The sequence below is a fragment of the Perognathus longimembris genome, chromosome 5, assembly GCF_023159225.1.
Source record: "Perognathus longimembris pacificus isolate PPM17 chromosome 5, ASM2315922v1, whole genome shotgun sequence".
Taxonomy (NCBI): Eukaryota; Metazoa; Chordata; class Mammalia; order Rodentia; family Heteromyidae; genus Perognathus; species Perognathus longimembris.
The window spans coordinates 41,767,761-41,788,327 of NC_063165.1; the positions used below are offsets into that span (position 1 = coordinate 41,767,761).

At 38.5% G+C, this 20,567-nt stretch overlaps 1 protein-coding gene across 26 annotated transcripts in view; it reads right to left on the bottom strand.

Annotated features, from left to right (window-relative positions):
• The window catches only part of Zbtb20 (zinc finger and BTB domain containing 20), a 748,243-nt gene that overhangs the window by 176,102 nt on the left and 551,574 nt on the right, over positions 1 to 20,567 (bottom strand). For 23 of the 26 annotated variants that reach the window (XM_048346657.1, XM_048346652.1, XM_048346655.1 and 20 more), the window contains one exon: positions 11,770 to 11,809. The exons of the other annotated variants lie outside the window; for them this stretch is intronic. The gene's annotated coding sequence lies outside the window, so the exon portion shown is untranslated. The remainder of the gene's footprint in view (positions 1 to 11,769; positions 11,810 to 20,567) is intronic. 26 annotated transcript variants of the gene reach the window in all.

The window sequence follows — 20,567 nt, forward strand, 5'->3', positions numbered from 1 at the left end:
CTTCCCTCCTGGGTATGCCTTAAGGGGATTTAAGGCACACATGACTTTCTTGGATGTATTTTTCTGGAAAAGAAGGAAAGAGAGCCTGGAGCCCATGCCATTCCTTATCATCTGAACCTGGACTTCTTGTGCTGAAGGAAGGCTCCAATTCCTACTCACAATGGCGTTGTATGTCTGCCCTTGAAACACCCAGAGAACTCACTCTGAGAGCCCCGATGTGACCTGTTCTAAAACCCAGGCAAGACACCCTGCCACAGTTTGTACTGAGGATGCTGGGGTGATGCTGTCAGTATGGCATTTCTGTCTCTCTAGCGTCTTGCACTTTCCCTGAAGTTGCTGAAAAATATTCCATCTCATTAAGTATGTAGTAATACACATGGGAGCCAGAAAGAGGGGAAAGGTGGAGGATACTGACGACATGGCCTCTAGCACTTTATGAGAACATCCAGAAATTTCTATTTAAATCTGGTAGAAAAACAGTGTCAATCCTGTCCTGGAGACATGGATAAAGCAATGCTGCCAGCGTGTATTTTTCCCTTCTTGATAGTTTACTGATTCTGGAGTCTGCCGGCAGAGCACAGATGAGCATTTTCACATTTGTATGAGTGAACAACTTGTCTGTGTTCTCATAAATATATGTAACCAGGAAGTAACGCCTCAGCCCATCTTGAAACTCCATAGTTCCCCGACTGGTGCTTTGCTCCTCACTTCAGGATATTTCTGGTAGGACAATGAGGGTGGGTCTGAGGTCATGTGACCTGAGAGTAAACTCAGACTAAGGAATTAAGCACTTGTTAGATTGCTTGTGTCCTTCCCAAATATTTATTTCCCCCAAAATGAAAATTAAATTAAACTTTGAAACAACTTTGAAAACATAAGCAGTAGTGATTTAAAACTAATGATATAAATAACAAAATAAATAATTTTAAACGCTACTGCTGATAGAAATAATTTAAAAATATTTTCATTGTTGCTTTATAACCAGTCTGAAAGTGGTCATGTCACAACTATTTTTCCCAATTAAAATTAATTTCTATGAAAATTTTCATGTAATAAATTTAAAAATTTTAAGCTTTGGTTTTACATGTGGAAAACGCATTTCATATACTTACTATGAAAAGATTCACTTATAAGTGAGAATTAAAATGGAGAATAACAGGATTTATGAAGATACCATTCTCTGTTGATAGTAATAAAAACTGATATAAATTTACTGGCAGTATAGCAAGTCTATATTTTACTTTGATAATTCCACTACTTTAAATTTATCCAAAACATAATCATCTGAATCTATTTTTAAAATGCATGTTACTGTAAGATTATTTAGTAAAAAATAAAGTTCTCTGTATCCCAAATGTCCATTGGTAAGTGAATAAGTCAATACAGGAGTCATACAGTTGATTATAAAGTTGCTGTAATGATAACATGGACCTACCTGTGTTTACTAACATGAAAAATGACTATCACCAATGTTCATGAAGAAAGCAGATTACATAACAGATGTCCCTTTTCCTTCCACTGTAGAAAGAGAAAGACAAAGCAGGAAAAGGGAAAAGAGATAGACAAATGGGTATGTATGCAAATGTACTTCCTAAGCGTTTACTGTGTTTATTTCTGAGCTGTGATATTTTGAAAGAATTCCACTTTGCTCTTTACATACACCACCAGTGTTACAAATTGAGGCAAAACTAAATGTATACTTCTTAGGATAAAAAATACGTAATTTTTCTGTGGGGTAAAGAAGAGCTTAGAGACACTTCGCAATCTGTCCTTAGAAATTCCAATAGACTTTTATTGTCATTAATAATTACTAGCTCTTCTTAATGGTAATATTATTGCCTGGCCAGTTTCTCTGTGGCTGATATTACTGTCTACTTCAAATTTCCTTTGATTTTGACAAAGGAAAAATTCATGATTCAATGTGATGCATTGTTATTCTTACTTTAAAGGACTTTGTTTCAGTGCTAAAGGTTTGAACCCAGGGCCTTGTACTTGTTAGGCAGGTACTCTACCAGTTGAGCCACACCTTGAGCCCCTTCTTATAAGGATTTCAAAATGCAAAAGATTGAAGCACTAGAAATAATGTAAACATTTATAGGGTACAGTATGATAAATTCTGGGGCTTTTACATATAGTAGAATATTATTTATACAGTGATATTTACAATAAGTTTGTGATTACATAGGGAGTATTTATCATATAGTATTGAGTTAAAATATGATACATCCTTATACAAAAATATATGCTGAATTAAATTAAAAAAAACAAACTAGTGAAGACAAGAAGGTTGTTGAAAAATTGTTAACAGTAGTTTTTTTTTTCTATGCCATAGGAGTATGGATGTTTTCTGCTTACTCTATTTTTTCTTAGTGTTTTACAATAAATGTGAATTATAGAATCATGAAAGAAGTAAATATTAAAAAATACAGCTGTTTCACTCCAGATGTATCTGGAGTAAAATTTCACCCCAGATGTATCTGTAATTTTGTTTGGAGGCAAATGGTCCTAATGTCATTTCCTACAAGGATCAAGCAAATAGAATATACTTATATACAGAAAGCATTCATGGCCACCACTTCTTTCTAAACTGTCATTTTATAATTCTCAGAATAAGTCTGAATGAAGGATACTACTTATAGTGGGAAATTAGGAATTTCTACCTGCCTCTGATCCCTCTTACATTGCAGCAGCTGGAGTTGTAGTATCTATAATTTTCTGGTGTGTCTCCAGGTGTGGGAGCTGTTTGTGGAGGCTGATGGTCAACATTAAGAACAAAGGCTCATATACTGATTCCAAATGAGAATTCCCTTGAATAAAGAGGATGAGAGGCTACCCGAGGTCTTCTGTAATTAAGTAGTATTTATTTTCATCTTTCTATGTCCACCATCTTTTTCCTTTCTTCCTGTTCTCTCTGTCTCTGTTTCTTTCCCCCACCCCCACCCCCATCCTCACCACAGTACTCAGGTTTGAACTAAGGACTTTACACTTGTTGGGAAGGCTCTCTAGCATAGCAGCTGTTCCCCCACCCCTATTGCTTCACATTTTGCCTGGGCTGGCTATGCTTTTCTTCATATCTGGGAGGATTGGTATGCAGCACTCTGCCCAGCTTATCATGGTTGAGATGAAGTCTCATGAACTTTTTGCCTAGGTTGGCCTTCCATGAACCTCAATCCTCCGATCTCAACCTCCTGAGTAGCTAGGATTATAGACATGAGAAAAGGTATCTAGCTTTCTTTTCTCTTTTTAGTCCTCCACAAAGTTAGATGCCAGCTCTTAAAATTCAGAGATAATTCACACTGTACCAGACTTCCAGTAGATGATCTGATTGTCTATCATATATGTATGGTGCATATGAGAGGACTGGTAGTAGGTGGAGAGTAGATTGGGAGGGGGGAGTAAAACAATAATTTGGTACTGAGAGGAAGGGGAAGGAAGAAGTGGGAAGGAGTGGGGCCTTCTACATGGCCAAGGAGATCATTAGTAAGTTTCTTTGGTCAACTTATCATCCTATTTGTCTTCAGAACAAATACCTCTATTTTCATCAGGTCTCTTCCTCCCCACTTATTGTTGGTACAACATTCCCATCCCCTGGAAGCCAGTATGTGTGATGGATACCTTGTGACCTGCCAGTAGCAAATCTATACAAGCGCTATCACCTGCCCCATCCTTGACTTCCTCTTCCTCATAATAACAGAGGAGGCATCCCTCCCACATTCCTCCCCTCACACTGAGGGAATGTCTCTCTAGCCTTACCAGCAATCATCCCATCTTCCTTTCACTCCTGCACACCAAATGTTTCCTCTACTGTGTTCTTCCCACAGGCCATATAAAACCTCGCAGTGATTCCATTTTCTAAACCTTCTTTTGACCTTGCTTTGCCCCTCAAGGTATAAACACTAACACATTTTCCTTTCTTCACAGCAATACTTCTAAAAGTTGTTGACTTGTGCTCTGTTTCTTGATCTCTCACTCTCTTCTCATCCCATTACAAACATGTTACTGTTTCTATCACTTAAACAAAACAGCTTTTGTCAAGGTCAACAGGAAATCCAAAATACTGTTTTCAGCCCTTGACCTATTTGACCTCTTAGGAGTACTTAATGTTGCTGCCTGCTATTCCTGAAACCTCTCTCTTGGCTTTGGTGCTGGTCCATTTTCCCTCTCCCCCCACCCCTCACTCCCTTCCTCCCTTCTCCCTGTTTTGAGACATGGTCTCCCTATGTAGGATAAAGCTTCCCAAGTGCTGGGATTACAATCATGTACTAACATGCAAGGCTGATTTTTATATGACCACTTTGAGCTGTTCCTTCTGAATGGAGCTTTATGGGTTTCAGTTTTCTCTACTATATGATTAGGTATCTATCAAACCCTGATCCTATCTAAGAACTTCCATGCCAACCACTTCATTTGCCACTGCATGTTGATTAATCTAGAACCTGGATAACCACTGTGGCTGTGTCCACTCACCCAGGAGAGAATTTTGTTAGGCCTCGTGGCTCTGGTTCCCATTTTGATCCCCACTTAGTATTTCTTTCTCTTATTTTCCAGTCTGTGAATCTCCATGTTGATCAAAGCAACTTCCTCATGCCTAGTTTCCAGAAGGAAATTTTCTAAACACTCCTCACCTCTTGCTTCATTCCTTATACTTTCCCATGGAGATGAATCAGCATGTTGCTAAGACAGCCCTTGGCCCATATTTCTCATTTAGGTACAACTGGTTCTATCAAATTTTGTAAGTACAAGAGTTTCTTGTCTTTATCTTTCCTGTTTTCACTTGAACTAGTGGGAGTTAGTGATCAGGAAAAGTGTTGGTTCTCTATAGAGCCACATTTTGCCTTTGGAGGGCTTGTCTAAAGCTTATAGTAAAGGGAGTCAAGGAGCCAAGTTTGCCTCCAGGATTAAGCTACACTCTTTGGAAAAAATATTTTTATTATCTTTAAGTAGTGGCACAAAGGAGTTGCCACTCAACAAGGCAGTTAATGAACACATTGTGTCTTGGTCAATGTAACATGTCCAAACTTTTTTGTTCTCTGGCTATTTTTTTTCTTTTTTTTTTTTAGTATTGGAGATTGAACCTAGAACCTCCAATTTGCTAGGCAAGCAGTCTTCCACTTGAATATCATGTCCCCATTTGTTTCTATGTTTTTGAGATACAATCTTATTGATGTTGCCTGGGCCAGCCTCCAATTTGATATTCTCCTGAGTAGTGGGAATTATATATGTGCTCTGCCACACTTGGCTCCTAGCTACCAATTCTTTTGTCTTTTTAAATAATAGATTTAGAACTTGGATGGGGAATATTCATGTTAAAGGAAGACTCCAATACTTAGGTCTATGTGTTTGTTTCAAATGTAATTATCTTACTACCACCACCACTCCTCCTCCTCTTCTTCCTCCTCCTCCTCCTCTACTTCCTCTTCCTCCTCCTCCTCCCCCTTCCTCCTCCTCCTCCTCCTCTTCTTCCTAGTCATCTTTTTAGATCCAGATGAGTTACATTTTGCGTGAAATTTTCCAGCCCTGAAAACTCCCTTTCAAGAATGAAATGGTCTAGTACTTCCTGGATTATGTCATTCTTTTTGGAACTTAGTCATTTATTGTCTTTCATGCATACAAAAACCACTCAACAGTATAAATGTTTTTGCTAACTCAATTTTAAGTTCCTTTAGAATAAGCAAGGGCAGTGTTCTACTTTATATTTTAACTCCCCACTAAACATGATTCCTTATACTTAGTAAGTGCTTAATAAAAATCTACTGGATGAGGATGAGTGCAGCTGACTTAATCTCTAGGTTCTGATTTAAAGGTCTATGTTGATATGAGTTAGTGGCTGGATGGTTTTCAAAGGGACTGTAAAGAGGGGCCAAGGAAACAAAACGTTAGTATGAATGTGTTTGAGGTGTGAATTTGTGTGTGTGTGTATATAGTGTCTATATGTATATATAGCTATCTATATATTATATACATATTTCATGTTGTGTTTCCACCTTTCTAATCTACTCCATTTTCTCTTATGAAAAATATATGGAACTCATGCTCTGGTAGGTAAAAAGGCTAAAAGCAGTGTAAGCAAGGGGAGATAATGTTCCTGGATAGTAGATTCACCTATTCGAATTCTCTGAATTAGTCAAAAGATTAAAAAAAATAGCCACTACTACCACAGCAGGGATAAAAAAAATGAGGCAAAAGGGTCCTGAAAATGGTGTGTGAGCATTGAAAGACAGTGAATATTTTAAAGATCACTGAATTTAATTTATTCAACCTAAATGCATAAAAGTACAGGTGGGGACATTATTTATGCAGGTATATGCAAATCACTTTTATAAAATAGGCAAAGCCCTTCTGCTTTTTATAAGTTGCCAAGGTGGTTCCTGATATTTTAAAAGCTATGCACCTTTAATGTAATTTCCTAAGACTTGGAATCCCTTGTAGGAATCACAGTCTTTGTCAGTGCAAGTTTATTTTTTCCCCTCTCCTCTGGGACATTTACAAGGCTCTTATAACCATCACAAAAAGAGTGGTTTCCACAGAGATGTGACTGGAAAAATCCCTTGGAAATTGCTGAGGAGCAAGTCACAGTGTTCAAAGCAGAGAACACAGGCTTTGAAAACATGAACCCATCTGACCTCTTGAATTGAGTACAGTGAATTCCTGAGCTCTGAAACATGGGGCCCGGCTGTGCATGCCATATTGGTGCTATAAGACTGGCAGTAGGTTGGCTGTGGCATGGTCTATTTCAAACTCCTTCACAGTGCCCAGTGTTGCATGTTCCCAGATGACATTTGGTTGGCAGAAGCTGGGCCTCCAAAGCTGGCAGTCTGGAATGTAGCCCACTGTGTTTTGACAAACACATAATTGACCATCTGATCACCAGCCTACGTTCTGCACTCAGGTCACTGGGGGACCTGGGCTTTCAAAAGGTCCCTGCTCCTCATCTTGCTCCTCTTCTCAAACCTTTCTCTAGAAAGCAATATATGAAGACTTAAACACACCCACACACATCTCCCGCTTGCAAAAGAGAACATGGTACGTGAGACATAAGCTGTTGAAATTTTCCTTTAAATTGTCCTGGCAGCCCCAAGTGAACAAGAGAAAAGCACGCTTATGGTGAACTCTAATTCAGAGAGAAGGAATGAATATCCTGAATTGTTTCAACACCCGGCTGTGCATAAGTTGCCATTCAGTTCAATGGTTTGGAAATTCTGTTCAGAAAAAGGCAGCAATGGGAAAATGATAGCAAATGAGGGTACCGATTGACTTTGGGGAAACATTATTAAACGGTTTCATTTTCAGGTGAAAGAAAAGGACACCAGCAATGTCTTCCTGAATCCCTTTCCCCTGCCCGATGCCCATGACTGGCAGGAGAACCACTACTGCGCCCCGCCCCCCCACCTCACCTGTCCCAACAGCTCAGTAGAAAGCTGCTCAGAATAAGTTCTGGTTCACACTGGAGTCTCTAGTAGGGCTCCCATAAGGATGTATTTTGGTCTGAAATTTGGCCCTACACAACACATCAGCCTTTCTCCTAGAAGGCAGGGATTATGCAGTAGGCCAAGATATGCTAGTATTGTGCAAATGTTAATGCCTATGCCAAGTTTCCCAAATAGTGCTCCCCTCCTCTCCACCCCCAGAACACTGAACAGCCCTGGAGTTTCACCTTTGACCTAGTTTCCCTATACCCAGACAGCCATCTGCACTACTACCAGAGTGCTCTTCCTAGAACATACATTTGCTTAAAATTCTCTCAAGTCTCCTTGAGTTTGCAGGAACAAGTCCAGTGTTTCTTGCTTGGTACGGCCCTTTAGATCTGACTTCTGCCTGCTTCCCAGCTCTGTCTCTTGGGTTTCTCTGTTAACCACCATATTCCAGCCACATGAGAAAACTCAGGGCTCTGGAGCTGGCTGCAATTTAGCTGATAAATGCTCTTCAGTATTTTCCTGATTATGACCCATTTTTCTTTTCCCTCTCTTATATCCACTGCTAAACCCCTTTTTACTCTTTTGATCTTAAGAACCATTTTGGATACCTTACCACATGTAGGTGAGCACTCTTTTCTCATTCTCTGTTGACATAGGTGATGGCCTTTTTCATTTATTTATCACCCCTATTAAACTGTGATATTTTATTTTATCTTTTGGCAGTGCTAGGAACTTGAATCCAGGGCCTTTGTGCCTGCTAGACAAGTGCCCTATCACCAAGCTACACTTTCAGCTCTAGACATGAAATTCTTAACAAAAAGAAGTATTTCTTATTTTAGTTCTCAGAATCAAGTATAGTAATCAGTTTTTCATAAATGTTTGTTGATTGAAAACTAAATAAGGAGGCACATATGATAATTAAACAAAACTAAGCCAAGCAGTACCATCAGTTTTTATAAACACGGTAGGAAATGATTTGCAATTTAACGAAGGCAGAAGATCCCAGCAGTAAGGCACTTTCTGCTGGCTACCACAGGGGCTGGTGATTGGCTGGGGTGAGAGCAAGAGAGGCAAGAGGGATAGATGGATAAATGCCTTTTTAACAGAGACTGTTATTAAGGTAGCAAAAAGTCACCCTTTTAAATGTTGTACGTTTTTTTGTTTGTGTACTGGTCCTGAGGCTTGAACTAGGGCCTGAGCACAGTCCCTGAGTTTTTTTTTGTTTTTTGTTTTTTTTGGCCAGTCCTGGGGCTTGGACTCAGGGCCTGAGCGCTGTCCCTGGCTTCTTTTTGCTCAAGGCTAGCACTCTGCCACTTGAGCCACAGCGCCACTTCTGGCCATTTTTTGTATATGTGGTGCTGGGGAATCGAACCCATGGCCTCATGTATATGAGGCAGGCACTCTTGCCACTAGGCCATATCCCCAGCCCACAGTCCCTGAGTTTTTGAGCTCAAAGTTAGCACTCAATCACTTTGTTCCACTTTGGGATTTTTGGTGGTTAACTAAAGATAAGAGTCTCTCAGGCTACCTGGGCTGAATCAGAACTGCAGCCCTCAGATCTCTCAGCCTCCTGAGTAGCTAGGATTATAGAGGTGAGTCACTGACACCCAGCTGCTTTAATATTTTTAATGTGGAGTGATACTTTGCTGAGAATGTATCCGAGTCTGAATTGAACAGAGGCATAACTTACAAGAACTGGGTTTCCCAAGTAGGCCAGGTCTGCGCCACCTGCTTCAAGGCAGCATGGCAGGTTATCCAGAGCTCTTTTTCGTTTCTGCTAACGAGTAATGGAATGAAAAACTCTTGGGGGAAACTTTGGCAGCTTATTCGGTTCCTCTTCAAATTTGGGTCAAATCCAGATTGGGACACTGGACTACATTCAGTGCAAAGGAGACAAGGTCAAACAGGCTGAATTCTGCACCTGTCCAGAGAAGCCCTTGAAGAGGCCTTGGAGTGAGACGCACCAGGAAGATAATGTACTGATCTGTTCCCAAGGAACGTTTCCTTTCCTTTTGATGGACCTCTGGGGCCTCCCCACCCCCAGCCCCCACCGGAGCCATCAACTATGACCATGGGGCACTTGAGGACAGCAGGACTGTCACAGTCCCTGTCACCCTGCTGACATAAAGGCAGCCTTAAGATATGAGACAATTCAAGCAAGCATGAAGCCCGGCCCAGGGGTGGGACAAGGTTATGCGTACATGAATGGGCTACAGTTCACTACAGGTCTTCTTCTTTTTTTTTTCCTAGCTTAAAAAATAGGATCTATCTAGAAGCTGCTAGACTGATGGCTGATGCAGAACAGAATCAGTTTCACATTTTCCTATGAGCCATAGACAGCCTTTCAATTATGGTTTTTTTTTTTTAATCTCATAGGTTGCCTCCTTGATTTCTAATAGGTGACACACAGATCTCATAGAACGCTGGTGTCTGAGGCTGGCCCTAATGCGCTGACGTCATAATAGCCGAGCCAGGCGGGCAGAAGTACAGTGCTGACTCATCCTAGTGATGTGTGGATTAATGCCTTGTCTAACACACAGCTATTATATGAACTGTTTTTACACAAAAGAACTCTAACAAAAATGATTTGCCAGTCAGAGGCCCAGAAATATGCAGTGCTAGGTAACTGAGGGGAAGGATGTGCAGACATAACATGGTAACCATAAAGTATGCACACTGACATTCTCCAAAGCATAAACTGACTGGCTGTATCCACATGCAGAGCAGAGAACAGGAGTCACTGAGGACAGGTAGGACCTCACCCCGGTTATATGATTATCTTATACACAGCACCCAGTTTTGGAAAGTCTAATCAACTGCCTTTCTCTGTTACATTAAATAGCACATTTGACTTCAGTCTTAGCATCTTTTGGAGGAAATGTATTTGCCACTAGATTTTAGGAAGGTTCATGGAAGCCACACAAGCAAAACAAAACAAAACAAAACAAAAAACCCACAGGAAGCTCCTTTTTGTAAGAATGATTACAGCATAAGAAATATACTGGAGTAGTGAGTCAGGGAAGTAAGACACGATGCTGCCTGAAGGATGCTGGTGATTATTTCTCATGTTAGGTAACTGTCACTCCCTCTAGGATTTCTTGGGTGGCATCTCTTGTTGTGACTTTGATTATTTTGTTTCATTGCCCAGAACTGTTTTCCTGCAGCTCAAAGTATTATTTATCCAAAGCCACTTAGTGTAGCCTGGTTTGGTCTTTAAGCAATAATTGTTCTCTTCATTTAAAATCAAGTCTTCCCTCCCTCTCTCCCTCCCTCCCACCCTCCCTCCCTCCCTCCCTCCCTCCTTTCCTCCCTCCCTTCCTTCCTTCCTTCCCACCTTCCTTCCCGCCTTCCTCCTTTTCCTCCCTCTCTCCTTCACTCCCTTATTTTTTTCCCCTAAGGATCTTATATCTTTTCCATAAGAGTATCTTCTATAAATGTCCTAGAAGTAAATCCTGGATTTTTTCCGTACTAGACTTTATAATTTTGCAAAAATTTTTTGCCTATTTACTTTTCAGTCTTGTTCTTCTTAGTAAAAGGATATTATAAATTTTGTCAATAAATGAAAGCTCTGATCTTGAAGTTAAAATTAAAAGGGTTGGACCTAGGGATGGGTGAATAACTGAAGAATAAATAATGGCCCATTGATTGACAGTAACTGGCTGATGTCTGGCTGTAGAATGTAAGCTCTAGTTTAAGATAGAAGTGATTTTTGCAAATAGCAACTGCAGTCTTTATAAAAGTATAGTGGCTGGGACCACTGGCCTTAGCATCTCCCACCTGAGTGGAAACTTGCTATTTAAACATTATTATTATTATTATTATTATTATTATTATTATTGATGCTGGTACTGGGGCTTGAACTCAGGGCCTCTTTCTCTCTCTCTCTCTCTTTTAACCTCATGGCTGGTGTTCTACACTTGAGCCACACCTTTTCTGTTTTCTTGCTGGATAATTTGAGATAAGAGTCTCATGGTTTTGTTTATCTAGGCTGGCTTTTAACCATGATTCCGAGATGTCATCTTCCTGGGTAGCTAAGATTATAAGCATGAGAGACTGGCGCTTGGCTTTAACATTATTTTCAAATGGTTTGTCTTCCAGAGGCAAGTAAAAAAGAACACTGGCAATGCCTTCTTATCTGCTCCTTTCCTCCCTGCTCCATGGCCACTTCAGAAAACACACTGGGAGACCAATAGGAAGCAATTCTGATACCACCAGTACCAACTCCAAACATACACATACAAGCTAACCCACGCTGAAGAAGTGCTCGAAACCACAGCAAAGTAAAGTAGAAAAGATGTCAACAGCAACCAAAATTGATCCTTTCCCTTAAAGTAACAAAAACAGCTTTACTTACATAAAGGGGGAGGGCAGGTGACAGAATGATGGTCAAGGTACTGAAAAATCAAAGGAAAAAAAAAAACAAATTAGTTAAACATACAATAATACAATGAGAAGAAAAGGAAATCTGGGTACCTATGGAATTGTTTGTTTCCAAAGGAATTGATTTGATTCACCTGCAGTCCCAGAGTAAAGGGGAAGGAACCTCAGAGAAATTTTCCAAAAGTATAACTCCTTGCTAGTATGACTAACAATAGTACTTCCCAGAGCAAAGAAAGCCAAGATTTTGGTCCATCAGTCACACTAGCCACATTTCAAGTGCTTTTCAGCCACAGTGGCTACCAGCATGGACATAGAAAATGTCTCTCATAGCAGAGGGTTCTCTTGGGCAGCTGTGATTAGAACAGATACAGTGTTTATGACAAAGTTCATCATTAATTCCAGCTAATTTTGAGAAAGATGAGTTCAATCTTCATATACTTTGTCTCTTTAAGGGTGAATTTAATGCCTAGAAGACCCTCTGAACAAATTCAACATGTCTGGGCACTGCAAAACTGAGAAATCAGTGCCTCAGCTTCCCTTTTGGGCATTGGTTCCTCTACCTTATTCTCACCAGCCATGCCTTGGAATCCTCCCTTGGTGGTGGGAAATCACAACAAAGCATTTTTAAAAATTGAAGCCTCTGTCTCTCTGAACACATCTCTCATAATGAAAAGTCCAGCTTTTGACAAAGTTGATCATCACAATATCTGATTTTGTGTTCACAATTTAAGTCTTCCTTTATAATCTTCAAATCACATGTTAAATATCATAGGATAGAAATGATATATCCACAGTTTTTATGATACATTCTCTTATAGAAAGATAACATTAAAGATAAACTTAAAGACAATTTAAGATCAAATGAAAGGAACAAAATAACTCAAGAAATTAATAGAGTAAAGGAAGGTCTACCTTGGTTCTACTTAGAACGTATCCAAAACTTAATACATTATTAACTTCTTAGTGAATCTCTCCCTCTGGCAGGAAGATTGTAAGCACTTCGCAGAAGACCTCTAAGAAATATGCAAAACCAGCTGACTAAAGGACCTGATCAAGTAATGCGGAAGCAGAGAACTAGTAATTCAAGAAATGCTACTTTCCCAAAAGCGCTCTAAACAAATATACTGAGGAAGAGATTTCTCCGGAGAAATGGTTTCATTTATGTTGCCCAGGTGAAATCTGCTCATGTACATGCAGGTATCAGAGTGGCAGTCTCCTCCTGGGACAAGAAGAGTTAAGAAGAAAATCCACAGGCTAGATCATAATGCACTCCAACATTAGAGAGGTTGGGGGTCTAACATGCTTTTAAATTGTTTTTCAAAATTGATGGGTTTAATGAAATTTTAAGCAAGATAATTAGATTATATATGAATTATTGAAAGTACATACAAAGTTGAAATACAAAACAAAAACGGAGACATCTTTAAAGTCCTTAAAGGTCTAGATTTTTGCTACATTTTTATCTTTCTTACAAGCCAAGAGACTAGATGACTGCATTGTCTTTTCTTCCTACTTTACTTTGTGTTCCCCCCATTCATACATACATTATGATCTTTTAAAATTATGCCTGGTATTTATGTTTTTATATCTAATTGGGTACGTTTTTAAATATCAAGGAAAAACTTATTAATAAAATCAGTCAAAATTAGACTCTTTTGATGTGATCAAAACCATTCATTGTAGGGCTGGGAATATGGCCTAGTGGCAAGAGGGCTTGCCTTGTATATATGAAGCCCTGGGTTCGATTCCCAAGCACCACATATATAGAAAACGGCCAGAAGTGGCACTGTGGCTCAAGTGGTAGAGTGCTAGCCTTGAACAAAAAGAAAGCCAGGGACAGTTCTCAGGCCCTGAGTCCAAGGCCCAGGACTGGCCAAAAAAAAAAAAACAACCCCAAACCCAAAACCATTCAGTGTAAATTGCACCTAGACTGACTAATACACTGAAGGCCTAAAATGAAAAAGTCAAATGACACACAAAATGTCAAGTATAAGAATCCAAGATGGAGAGAAAAAAAATCAGTGTATGTCATAGTCTAAGACTACTAAAACATAGTTTAAGTCTTAGTCTTAAGACTAAGTTAAAGCCAAGTTAAATTAAAAATTTTATTAAACAATTTAAAGTTATTTTATATTTGTCTTTATATTAATACAAAGCAGTAATATCAATCCCAAAATTAATACTAAGGCTAAATATTAAATCTCATGGTTCTTTATGCAATTCATAAGTATTCATAAAAGTAAAAAGGCCTCTACTTTTTGAGTAAATTATAATCTGCTAAGTAATTTTGAAATATGTATTAAACTATATACATACAGTTTAGTTTAATTGAGATTGCTGTTAATGATACATTCACTTTCTACCTCAATGATATTTACCTCCTAGGTAAGTTGTTTTTAGATGACATGAAATGCAATGAGTTTTCTATAATGGAATCACACTAGACTTAAAGCTTTGATTGAATGATTTATGCATTCATTCATTCACTTGTTTGTTTTTAGACAATGGCTTGATCTGTAGCCTAGATTGGCCTCAAACTTGTAATTCTCCTGTCTCAGCTTCCTAAGGCTAGAATTACAGGTATGTGCCACCATGCCTGGCATAGATTTAAAACATTTGCAATGACTATTCAAAGTTCAACACACATGTGTAGCAAAGGATATAAAACTATAAAGCCAAACAATCCAGGACATTAAAACAGTGGTGAATGCGTGAGTATGGAGAGAGCAGGCTTGTGACATGGTGTGGAGTCGAATCTCAGTTTCATGGAGGAATTATTAAAAAGTAACTATCACTATGGAGCTAAGATTATTACTTGTAAGTTTAAAGATTAGTCAGTCTCATTTCAATTTACATAATGCTCTAGGGCAGAGAGTTCCCACATCTGCCAGTGATAAAAAGATTCCTAGGAAAAATCTCTTTTCCAAGACTACTCAAAAACACCAAGTTTCAGGGGCTGGGAATATGGCCTAGTGGTAGAGTGCATGCCTTGTATACATGAAGCCCTGGGTTCAATTCCCCAGCACCACATGTATAGAAAAAAAGCCAGAAGTGGCGCTGTGGCTCAAGTGGTAGAGTGCTAGCTTTGAGCAAAAAGAAGCCAGGGACAGTGCTCAAGCCCTGAGTTCAAGGCCCAGGATTGGCAAACAAACAAACAAAAAACACACCAAGTTTCAAGGGAGGGGAGAAAACTCTCTTTAAATTGCCTCTAGGATATGTAAATAAAATGTGACAAGCTGAAATCAGGAGTAAGGAAAACATGAAAGAGAGCTCTAAGTGGCTAAGAGTGGGTGGCTATACACACACTAGTTCCTTTAAAATTCCCTGCCTTCTTTCTTTCTCACTCTTTAAATTTTCTCTTTAAAATATCCCCAAAGTTGTTATCACAACAGGACACAGAGTGTAGAAATGCTAATGATAAGAGTTACTATTTACCAAAAGCCTTCTGTGGTTTTAGGCATCTTGGTAAGTAAATGCTTCTGCAACTTGACTATGGGTCTACACAGGGAGGTGGAGAGAGGATGCAAAGCCACAAAATAGAAAGACATGGCTGGTTTTCCCTGTGGGCAAGGGATTTAGCAGTTTTGTATGTGAAAGCATTCATTTATCCAGTAGCTATTTCTTGGATGTGATGAAAGACACAGAACAGATACCCTTCTTGTCTACTGGTACTTCCAGTTTAGTGAAACAAACGAGAATACACAGAGGAGTAGAAAGCAAAATTGGGTGTAGTTTTAAGATGACACCTGAGACTTCAATGGAGAAGTCTTGTTTGTGACAAAATTGTTTCCAGCAATGTTAGATCAGCCAGGCGACCAGACCACTGGTTTACTCTAACTTGAGGAGCACCCAAGTGGAACTCTGAGATGTGCTGGTAACAGTTTATCATTTAATCTTCACTACAATAAAAATACTGTTACTTCTAATTTATTAGAAGGAAAAAAAAGGAGATTTGAGAAATTAGGAAACTTACAGCTGCTGGCATCTGAGTAAGTCTGTACCATTCCAAAGTCTACATATTTTTAACCACTAAATTATACTCCCTCTAGGTGTTTCCCACTTTATGTTTCCCCTCGAAATCTGGGCTCATTCAGGATTATGCAGGCTGGTTTAAGCTTCTCTTTGGAAGGAAACAGGTTTGGCTTGATTTGCATTCTAAATATTTCACAGTGGTAAGGGAAAGCTATTATTATACCCATTTTATGGTGAGGAAGCTGAGCCACTTGCCAGCTGAGGTATCTGGCCCGGTTAAAAACAGAATCTGGGTTGTCAGTCTCTCATTCCTCTTAACGAACTTGAAGCCTAGGCAATGTTACTAGCCAAAGGCTTTTCTGTGTAGAGGACTCATAAAGAGTAAGACAAACTTTTGCTAAGAGGGAGCAATAATAGCGCAATAATAACATGAGAAACAACTAATCATAAATCACTTGCAAAATGGTTACTAAGATTGTGAATAGAAAAGTTAGAGCTTATTCATCATAAATGAATCAGAAAATTAGAATGTGTCACAGTACTGATGAGAGAGCTGAGGAATTCAGAGGCTCTGACGTTCAGCACTTATCCTTCTAGCTGAAGAGAGTAAAAGGTGTGACAGCCAGAAAAGAAATGACCTCCTAGACATGTGAATTTTTCCAATCTTTTTTGCTTTCTGACTAGTCTCTTTGTGTGTTAGGTCAGTTTATATCTTTGTTTTCTGTGAGAAAAGAAAATGTTTCAATGATCCTTTTATATTCTACAAGTATTATATTAATTAATTCTTATGTGGGAGGCATTCCAAACAGTAGGATGAAGATTTTTTACCTTACTGATTTTGTTAATACCTTCTCTTCCTTCCAGGACTCTCAGAAGCTGAGGCACGGTTAAGATTTTTAGATTCATATTTTTCGACAAATAAGTGCCAGCTTCATAGATTCCTGTCAATTGATATTCCATTTTCACACTGGATACATGATTTCCTTTATCTGACAGATTCATGAAATTTTATGCTAGATTTAATGACATTTCATGCACCCTGCATTTGGGAGTTGTTAATTCTCTATTTTCTACCCTGAAAAAAGGTTTACAAGATGAAGTCAGTGGGAAAGGTTATTCTCATGCGCATTTGGAACATTTACAACCCTCTACCAGGTCCTTTGGAGTCTCTTAGAGACCAGTTTCTTAAAGTATTTTCATTTCTTTGGCCAGTCAACAAAGGCAGTAAATGGTAGAAATGGTCATTCATATCCTGAGGTCACTTTTCAAGACCATATTATTTGGGATTTGTGAAAAACAAAACTGCTAGTAGAATCAGAAGGATGATCTGATAATGCCCAGAAAGATGTCTCATTTGAAAGAATCAGATGACCAGGCTTAGAGCAGGGAGACCAGGAGTATCACAGTTGGGCAAAAAGTTAGTAAGACCCAATTTTAAGATATAAATCACGAAGGAGAATGATCAAGTAGAATTGTACTCATAAACTGACATGTGGAATTGGAAACGCCTTTGTACAACCATTTAAAGATAATTAAAAATTCTATAAAAAAGTAAAATTAAAAAAGCAAACACACAGGTTTTTAATTAAAATATTTCATTAGTTAAAAAGAAATAAATCAGGCAAAATGTCCCACACCTATAATCTCTAGCTAAATGGGAATCATGACTAGTAGGTTTGTATTCGACTTGAAAAATAGCTAAAGCAAAAAGGTCTGAGAATATGGCTCAGGTGGTAGAGAACCTGAGCAAGGTCCTGAGTTTAAAATCCCAATACATTAAACAAAAAACAAACAAAAAACTTGATGATGAAATAAGTACTCATTAAAGATCAATGACCAATACAGAGAATTAAAAAACTAAAGTTCAACAGTTAGACCTTGGACTATTTCTCAGCTCAAGCCAAGACACAGTTTAACATTTACTACCACCTCCCCTCCACCCGAACCCTCTGCAGCCCTACTCAGAATTTTTTTTTCCCCTTTTGACAGGTTAGGTGAGAAATGGCAGAGTAGGTTGAAAGCAGAGCTACTAGTGGTGGTGGTGTGGTGTGTGGTGTGTGCAGCAGTAAGGATGAATTTGTTTTCAGTGGGGGTGGGGGGGTCCTGACAGCTCCTAAAGTATACCCAACTTGTTAGCATTATGACTTTTAGGAACACTTTATAATCTGAGTCTGAATAACATTTTCTCCATTCCTCAAATTTCTGAAGTTGTAGCTTTGCAGATTCTGAATGTATTGGGTATCAGGACCTTTGACCTATAGGAAATTGCTACTCTTTAGGGGATCTGAAAAAGCCTGGCACTCTTACTATGTAGTTCAATCAATAACAGACACTTGATCAGAATGCTGCTCACAGCCTACCATCAATGCCATTTGCCACAGAGAGATTGTGCCTATTTAGTACAAACTCATCCCAAGACTTGGCAGTATATAAACACAGAAAGGAACATGTTAGTGGCACCAGGGCTTTGGAGTAAATATGGGCACAGCAGGGAAAAAGAAATACCCAGATCAGTGTGAACAGAAGGCTATCTTTACTCAAATGATTCCTTCAAATGGTTAAAAACAGTAAAAGAGAAAAATGATCACAGTCAATGGTATAAAAATATATAAACAGATAATGATACCTAATGATCTGTTAGATATTAAACCACGAGGACAACATAGGAAAGGTCTGTGTTTTAATGACTTACAAAGAGCTTTCTGTAATATAGACTAGAAACTGTTATTTTTGTCCCTCTCACAACCAACTATTTGCTTAAGAGCGTCCAAGACCTTTCACAATCTGGCCTCATCCCATCTCTAGTTTTTAAATTGTTTTTGTTCCACTGTTCCTGTATGTATGTACTATGACAGCCTATTTGCTTCTCCTTGAGCATGCTAAGACATCTGTGTCTCTGAGCCTTTGCTAACAGTCCACACTTAAATCTCCCAACTTCACATAGTGTGTTAAACACAGAACAACACTCCAATGTTTGTTGAATAAAAGCTGTTTATCTATTTTAAGAGACAAAGATGATAGAAAAAAGTTGTTAAATCAGTAAATAAATAGCATCACAGAGAGGTCAAGGAAAAGTTAATTTTAGTGCCTTTTAGGAGTGGGGGCAAGATGAGCTTTAAGATTAGGAAAACTGATGCTCTTTATTCTTGGGTCTAGCCAATGCTATGAGTCAGTTACTTTTTTGGGAACAAGTTTAAACCTCAAGGTTAAATGAACACAAATGCTCTGTCCATCAGGATATAATGAAAAAGTCATGGCTATTTCCATACTAGCACAGTGAAATTAAAATATGCAGGCCCTTTCTCTGAGGCAACATATATGACAGAAAATTTTAAAATCATTTCCTCTGCTACTTGGTTAGGGAAAGAACTATAAAAACATAAGTAAATGTATTTTGAAACTGAGATAATTCAGGGAAGAAAGATAGGAGGTGTGTCGTCATGGTTTTCTGACTATAAAGAGACTCTGCAAAGTGGGTAATGATCAGTGTTTTTGTCCCAGAGCAAAATAATATTTTAAAAGTTCAGTAAAGAATTTAAGACAAACATTCTAAATATGTAAGTAAGAGACAATCAAATAAATTGCTAAGAGCAGTTATGAAATTTCATTTTTCATTGCTCTTTAAAAACAGGAAAGATTCTCATCTATTTCCCATGAAATAAACACAGCTCTGCCTCCAGCCGGGATGATGAATTCAATAACCTCTTGTCTTGCTTAGCTCCATACGATTTCACAAAATCCTATAAATGTTGACCCTAAAAATTACATGGGATTTATAAAAGTTTAGTCAAACAAATTCTAAAGTTAAAAGAGGACCAGACGGTACAGAAAGAAAGTTAACAAATTAAAAATAGTATACATCGTGCTTAAGTATTGGCTAATTCACCAAATGTCTATGACATAAAATTGAGGAGAAATGGTCTAGACTCTTCTGTAAGTTTTAGCCTAACAACCAGCTGGAAAAAAACATTCTAACAATGTATTCTTTTACACCTAAAAATTTAGCTGAATATTTCATAAACCTGGTAATGAATATACACATAAACTCAATTTCAAATGGAAGAAAAAACTAGAAAGTCCAGAACATAAGAACTCACTATTATTATTCTCAGGAACATCTCCAACGACCACAGAAGAACCAGCCAAATATTCCTTTAAGTGATCAAAATTGGCCACATAGGGTAAAGAATATAAATCCAGTAACAGATCAGATGAAGATCTAACAGGGGTGGCCAGTTACAGGCTTTCTTGTCTATTTACCTTGCAGCTTTGGAGCTCAGTTGAAGTGTCCATTACATACAGCACAGGAGCAGATGAACAGTTCCAGTGACCTTGTCTGAACCAAATTCATTTAAAGCAGTTTGCCACATTTCTTAAATAGAAGATGAGCCCATTCTATCTATGGGCCAGATTTGGAGTGGATCACTGAACTATTGCCCAACACTTATAAGCAAAGCACTAACATGTACCAATCAACAGGCAGCCCATAGCAAAGGCACTAGGAAGGTCAAAATACACACGAATAAGAAATTGGCAGTACATTATAGAAGAAAGCTATTTCTAAAGATGGACTTTGGCTATTAAAACCTTTCAGCATTATTCAACATTTGTCAGAAAAAAAGAAACAAAAATCTCAGTTCCAATGTAACTAGTAAAGATCTGGTTTTTTAAAAAAGAGAGATTGAGAGAGAAATGTAGTTTTATTTTGCAACCCATTATTTTCATAAGAACACGAATCAAAGAGACAAACGATGCCAATTTCTTCATAGCCAACTTGTTAGAGGAGATGGTTCTAGTCTT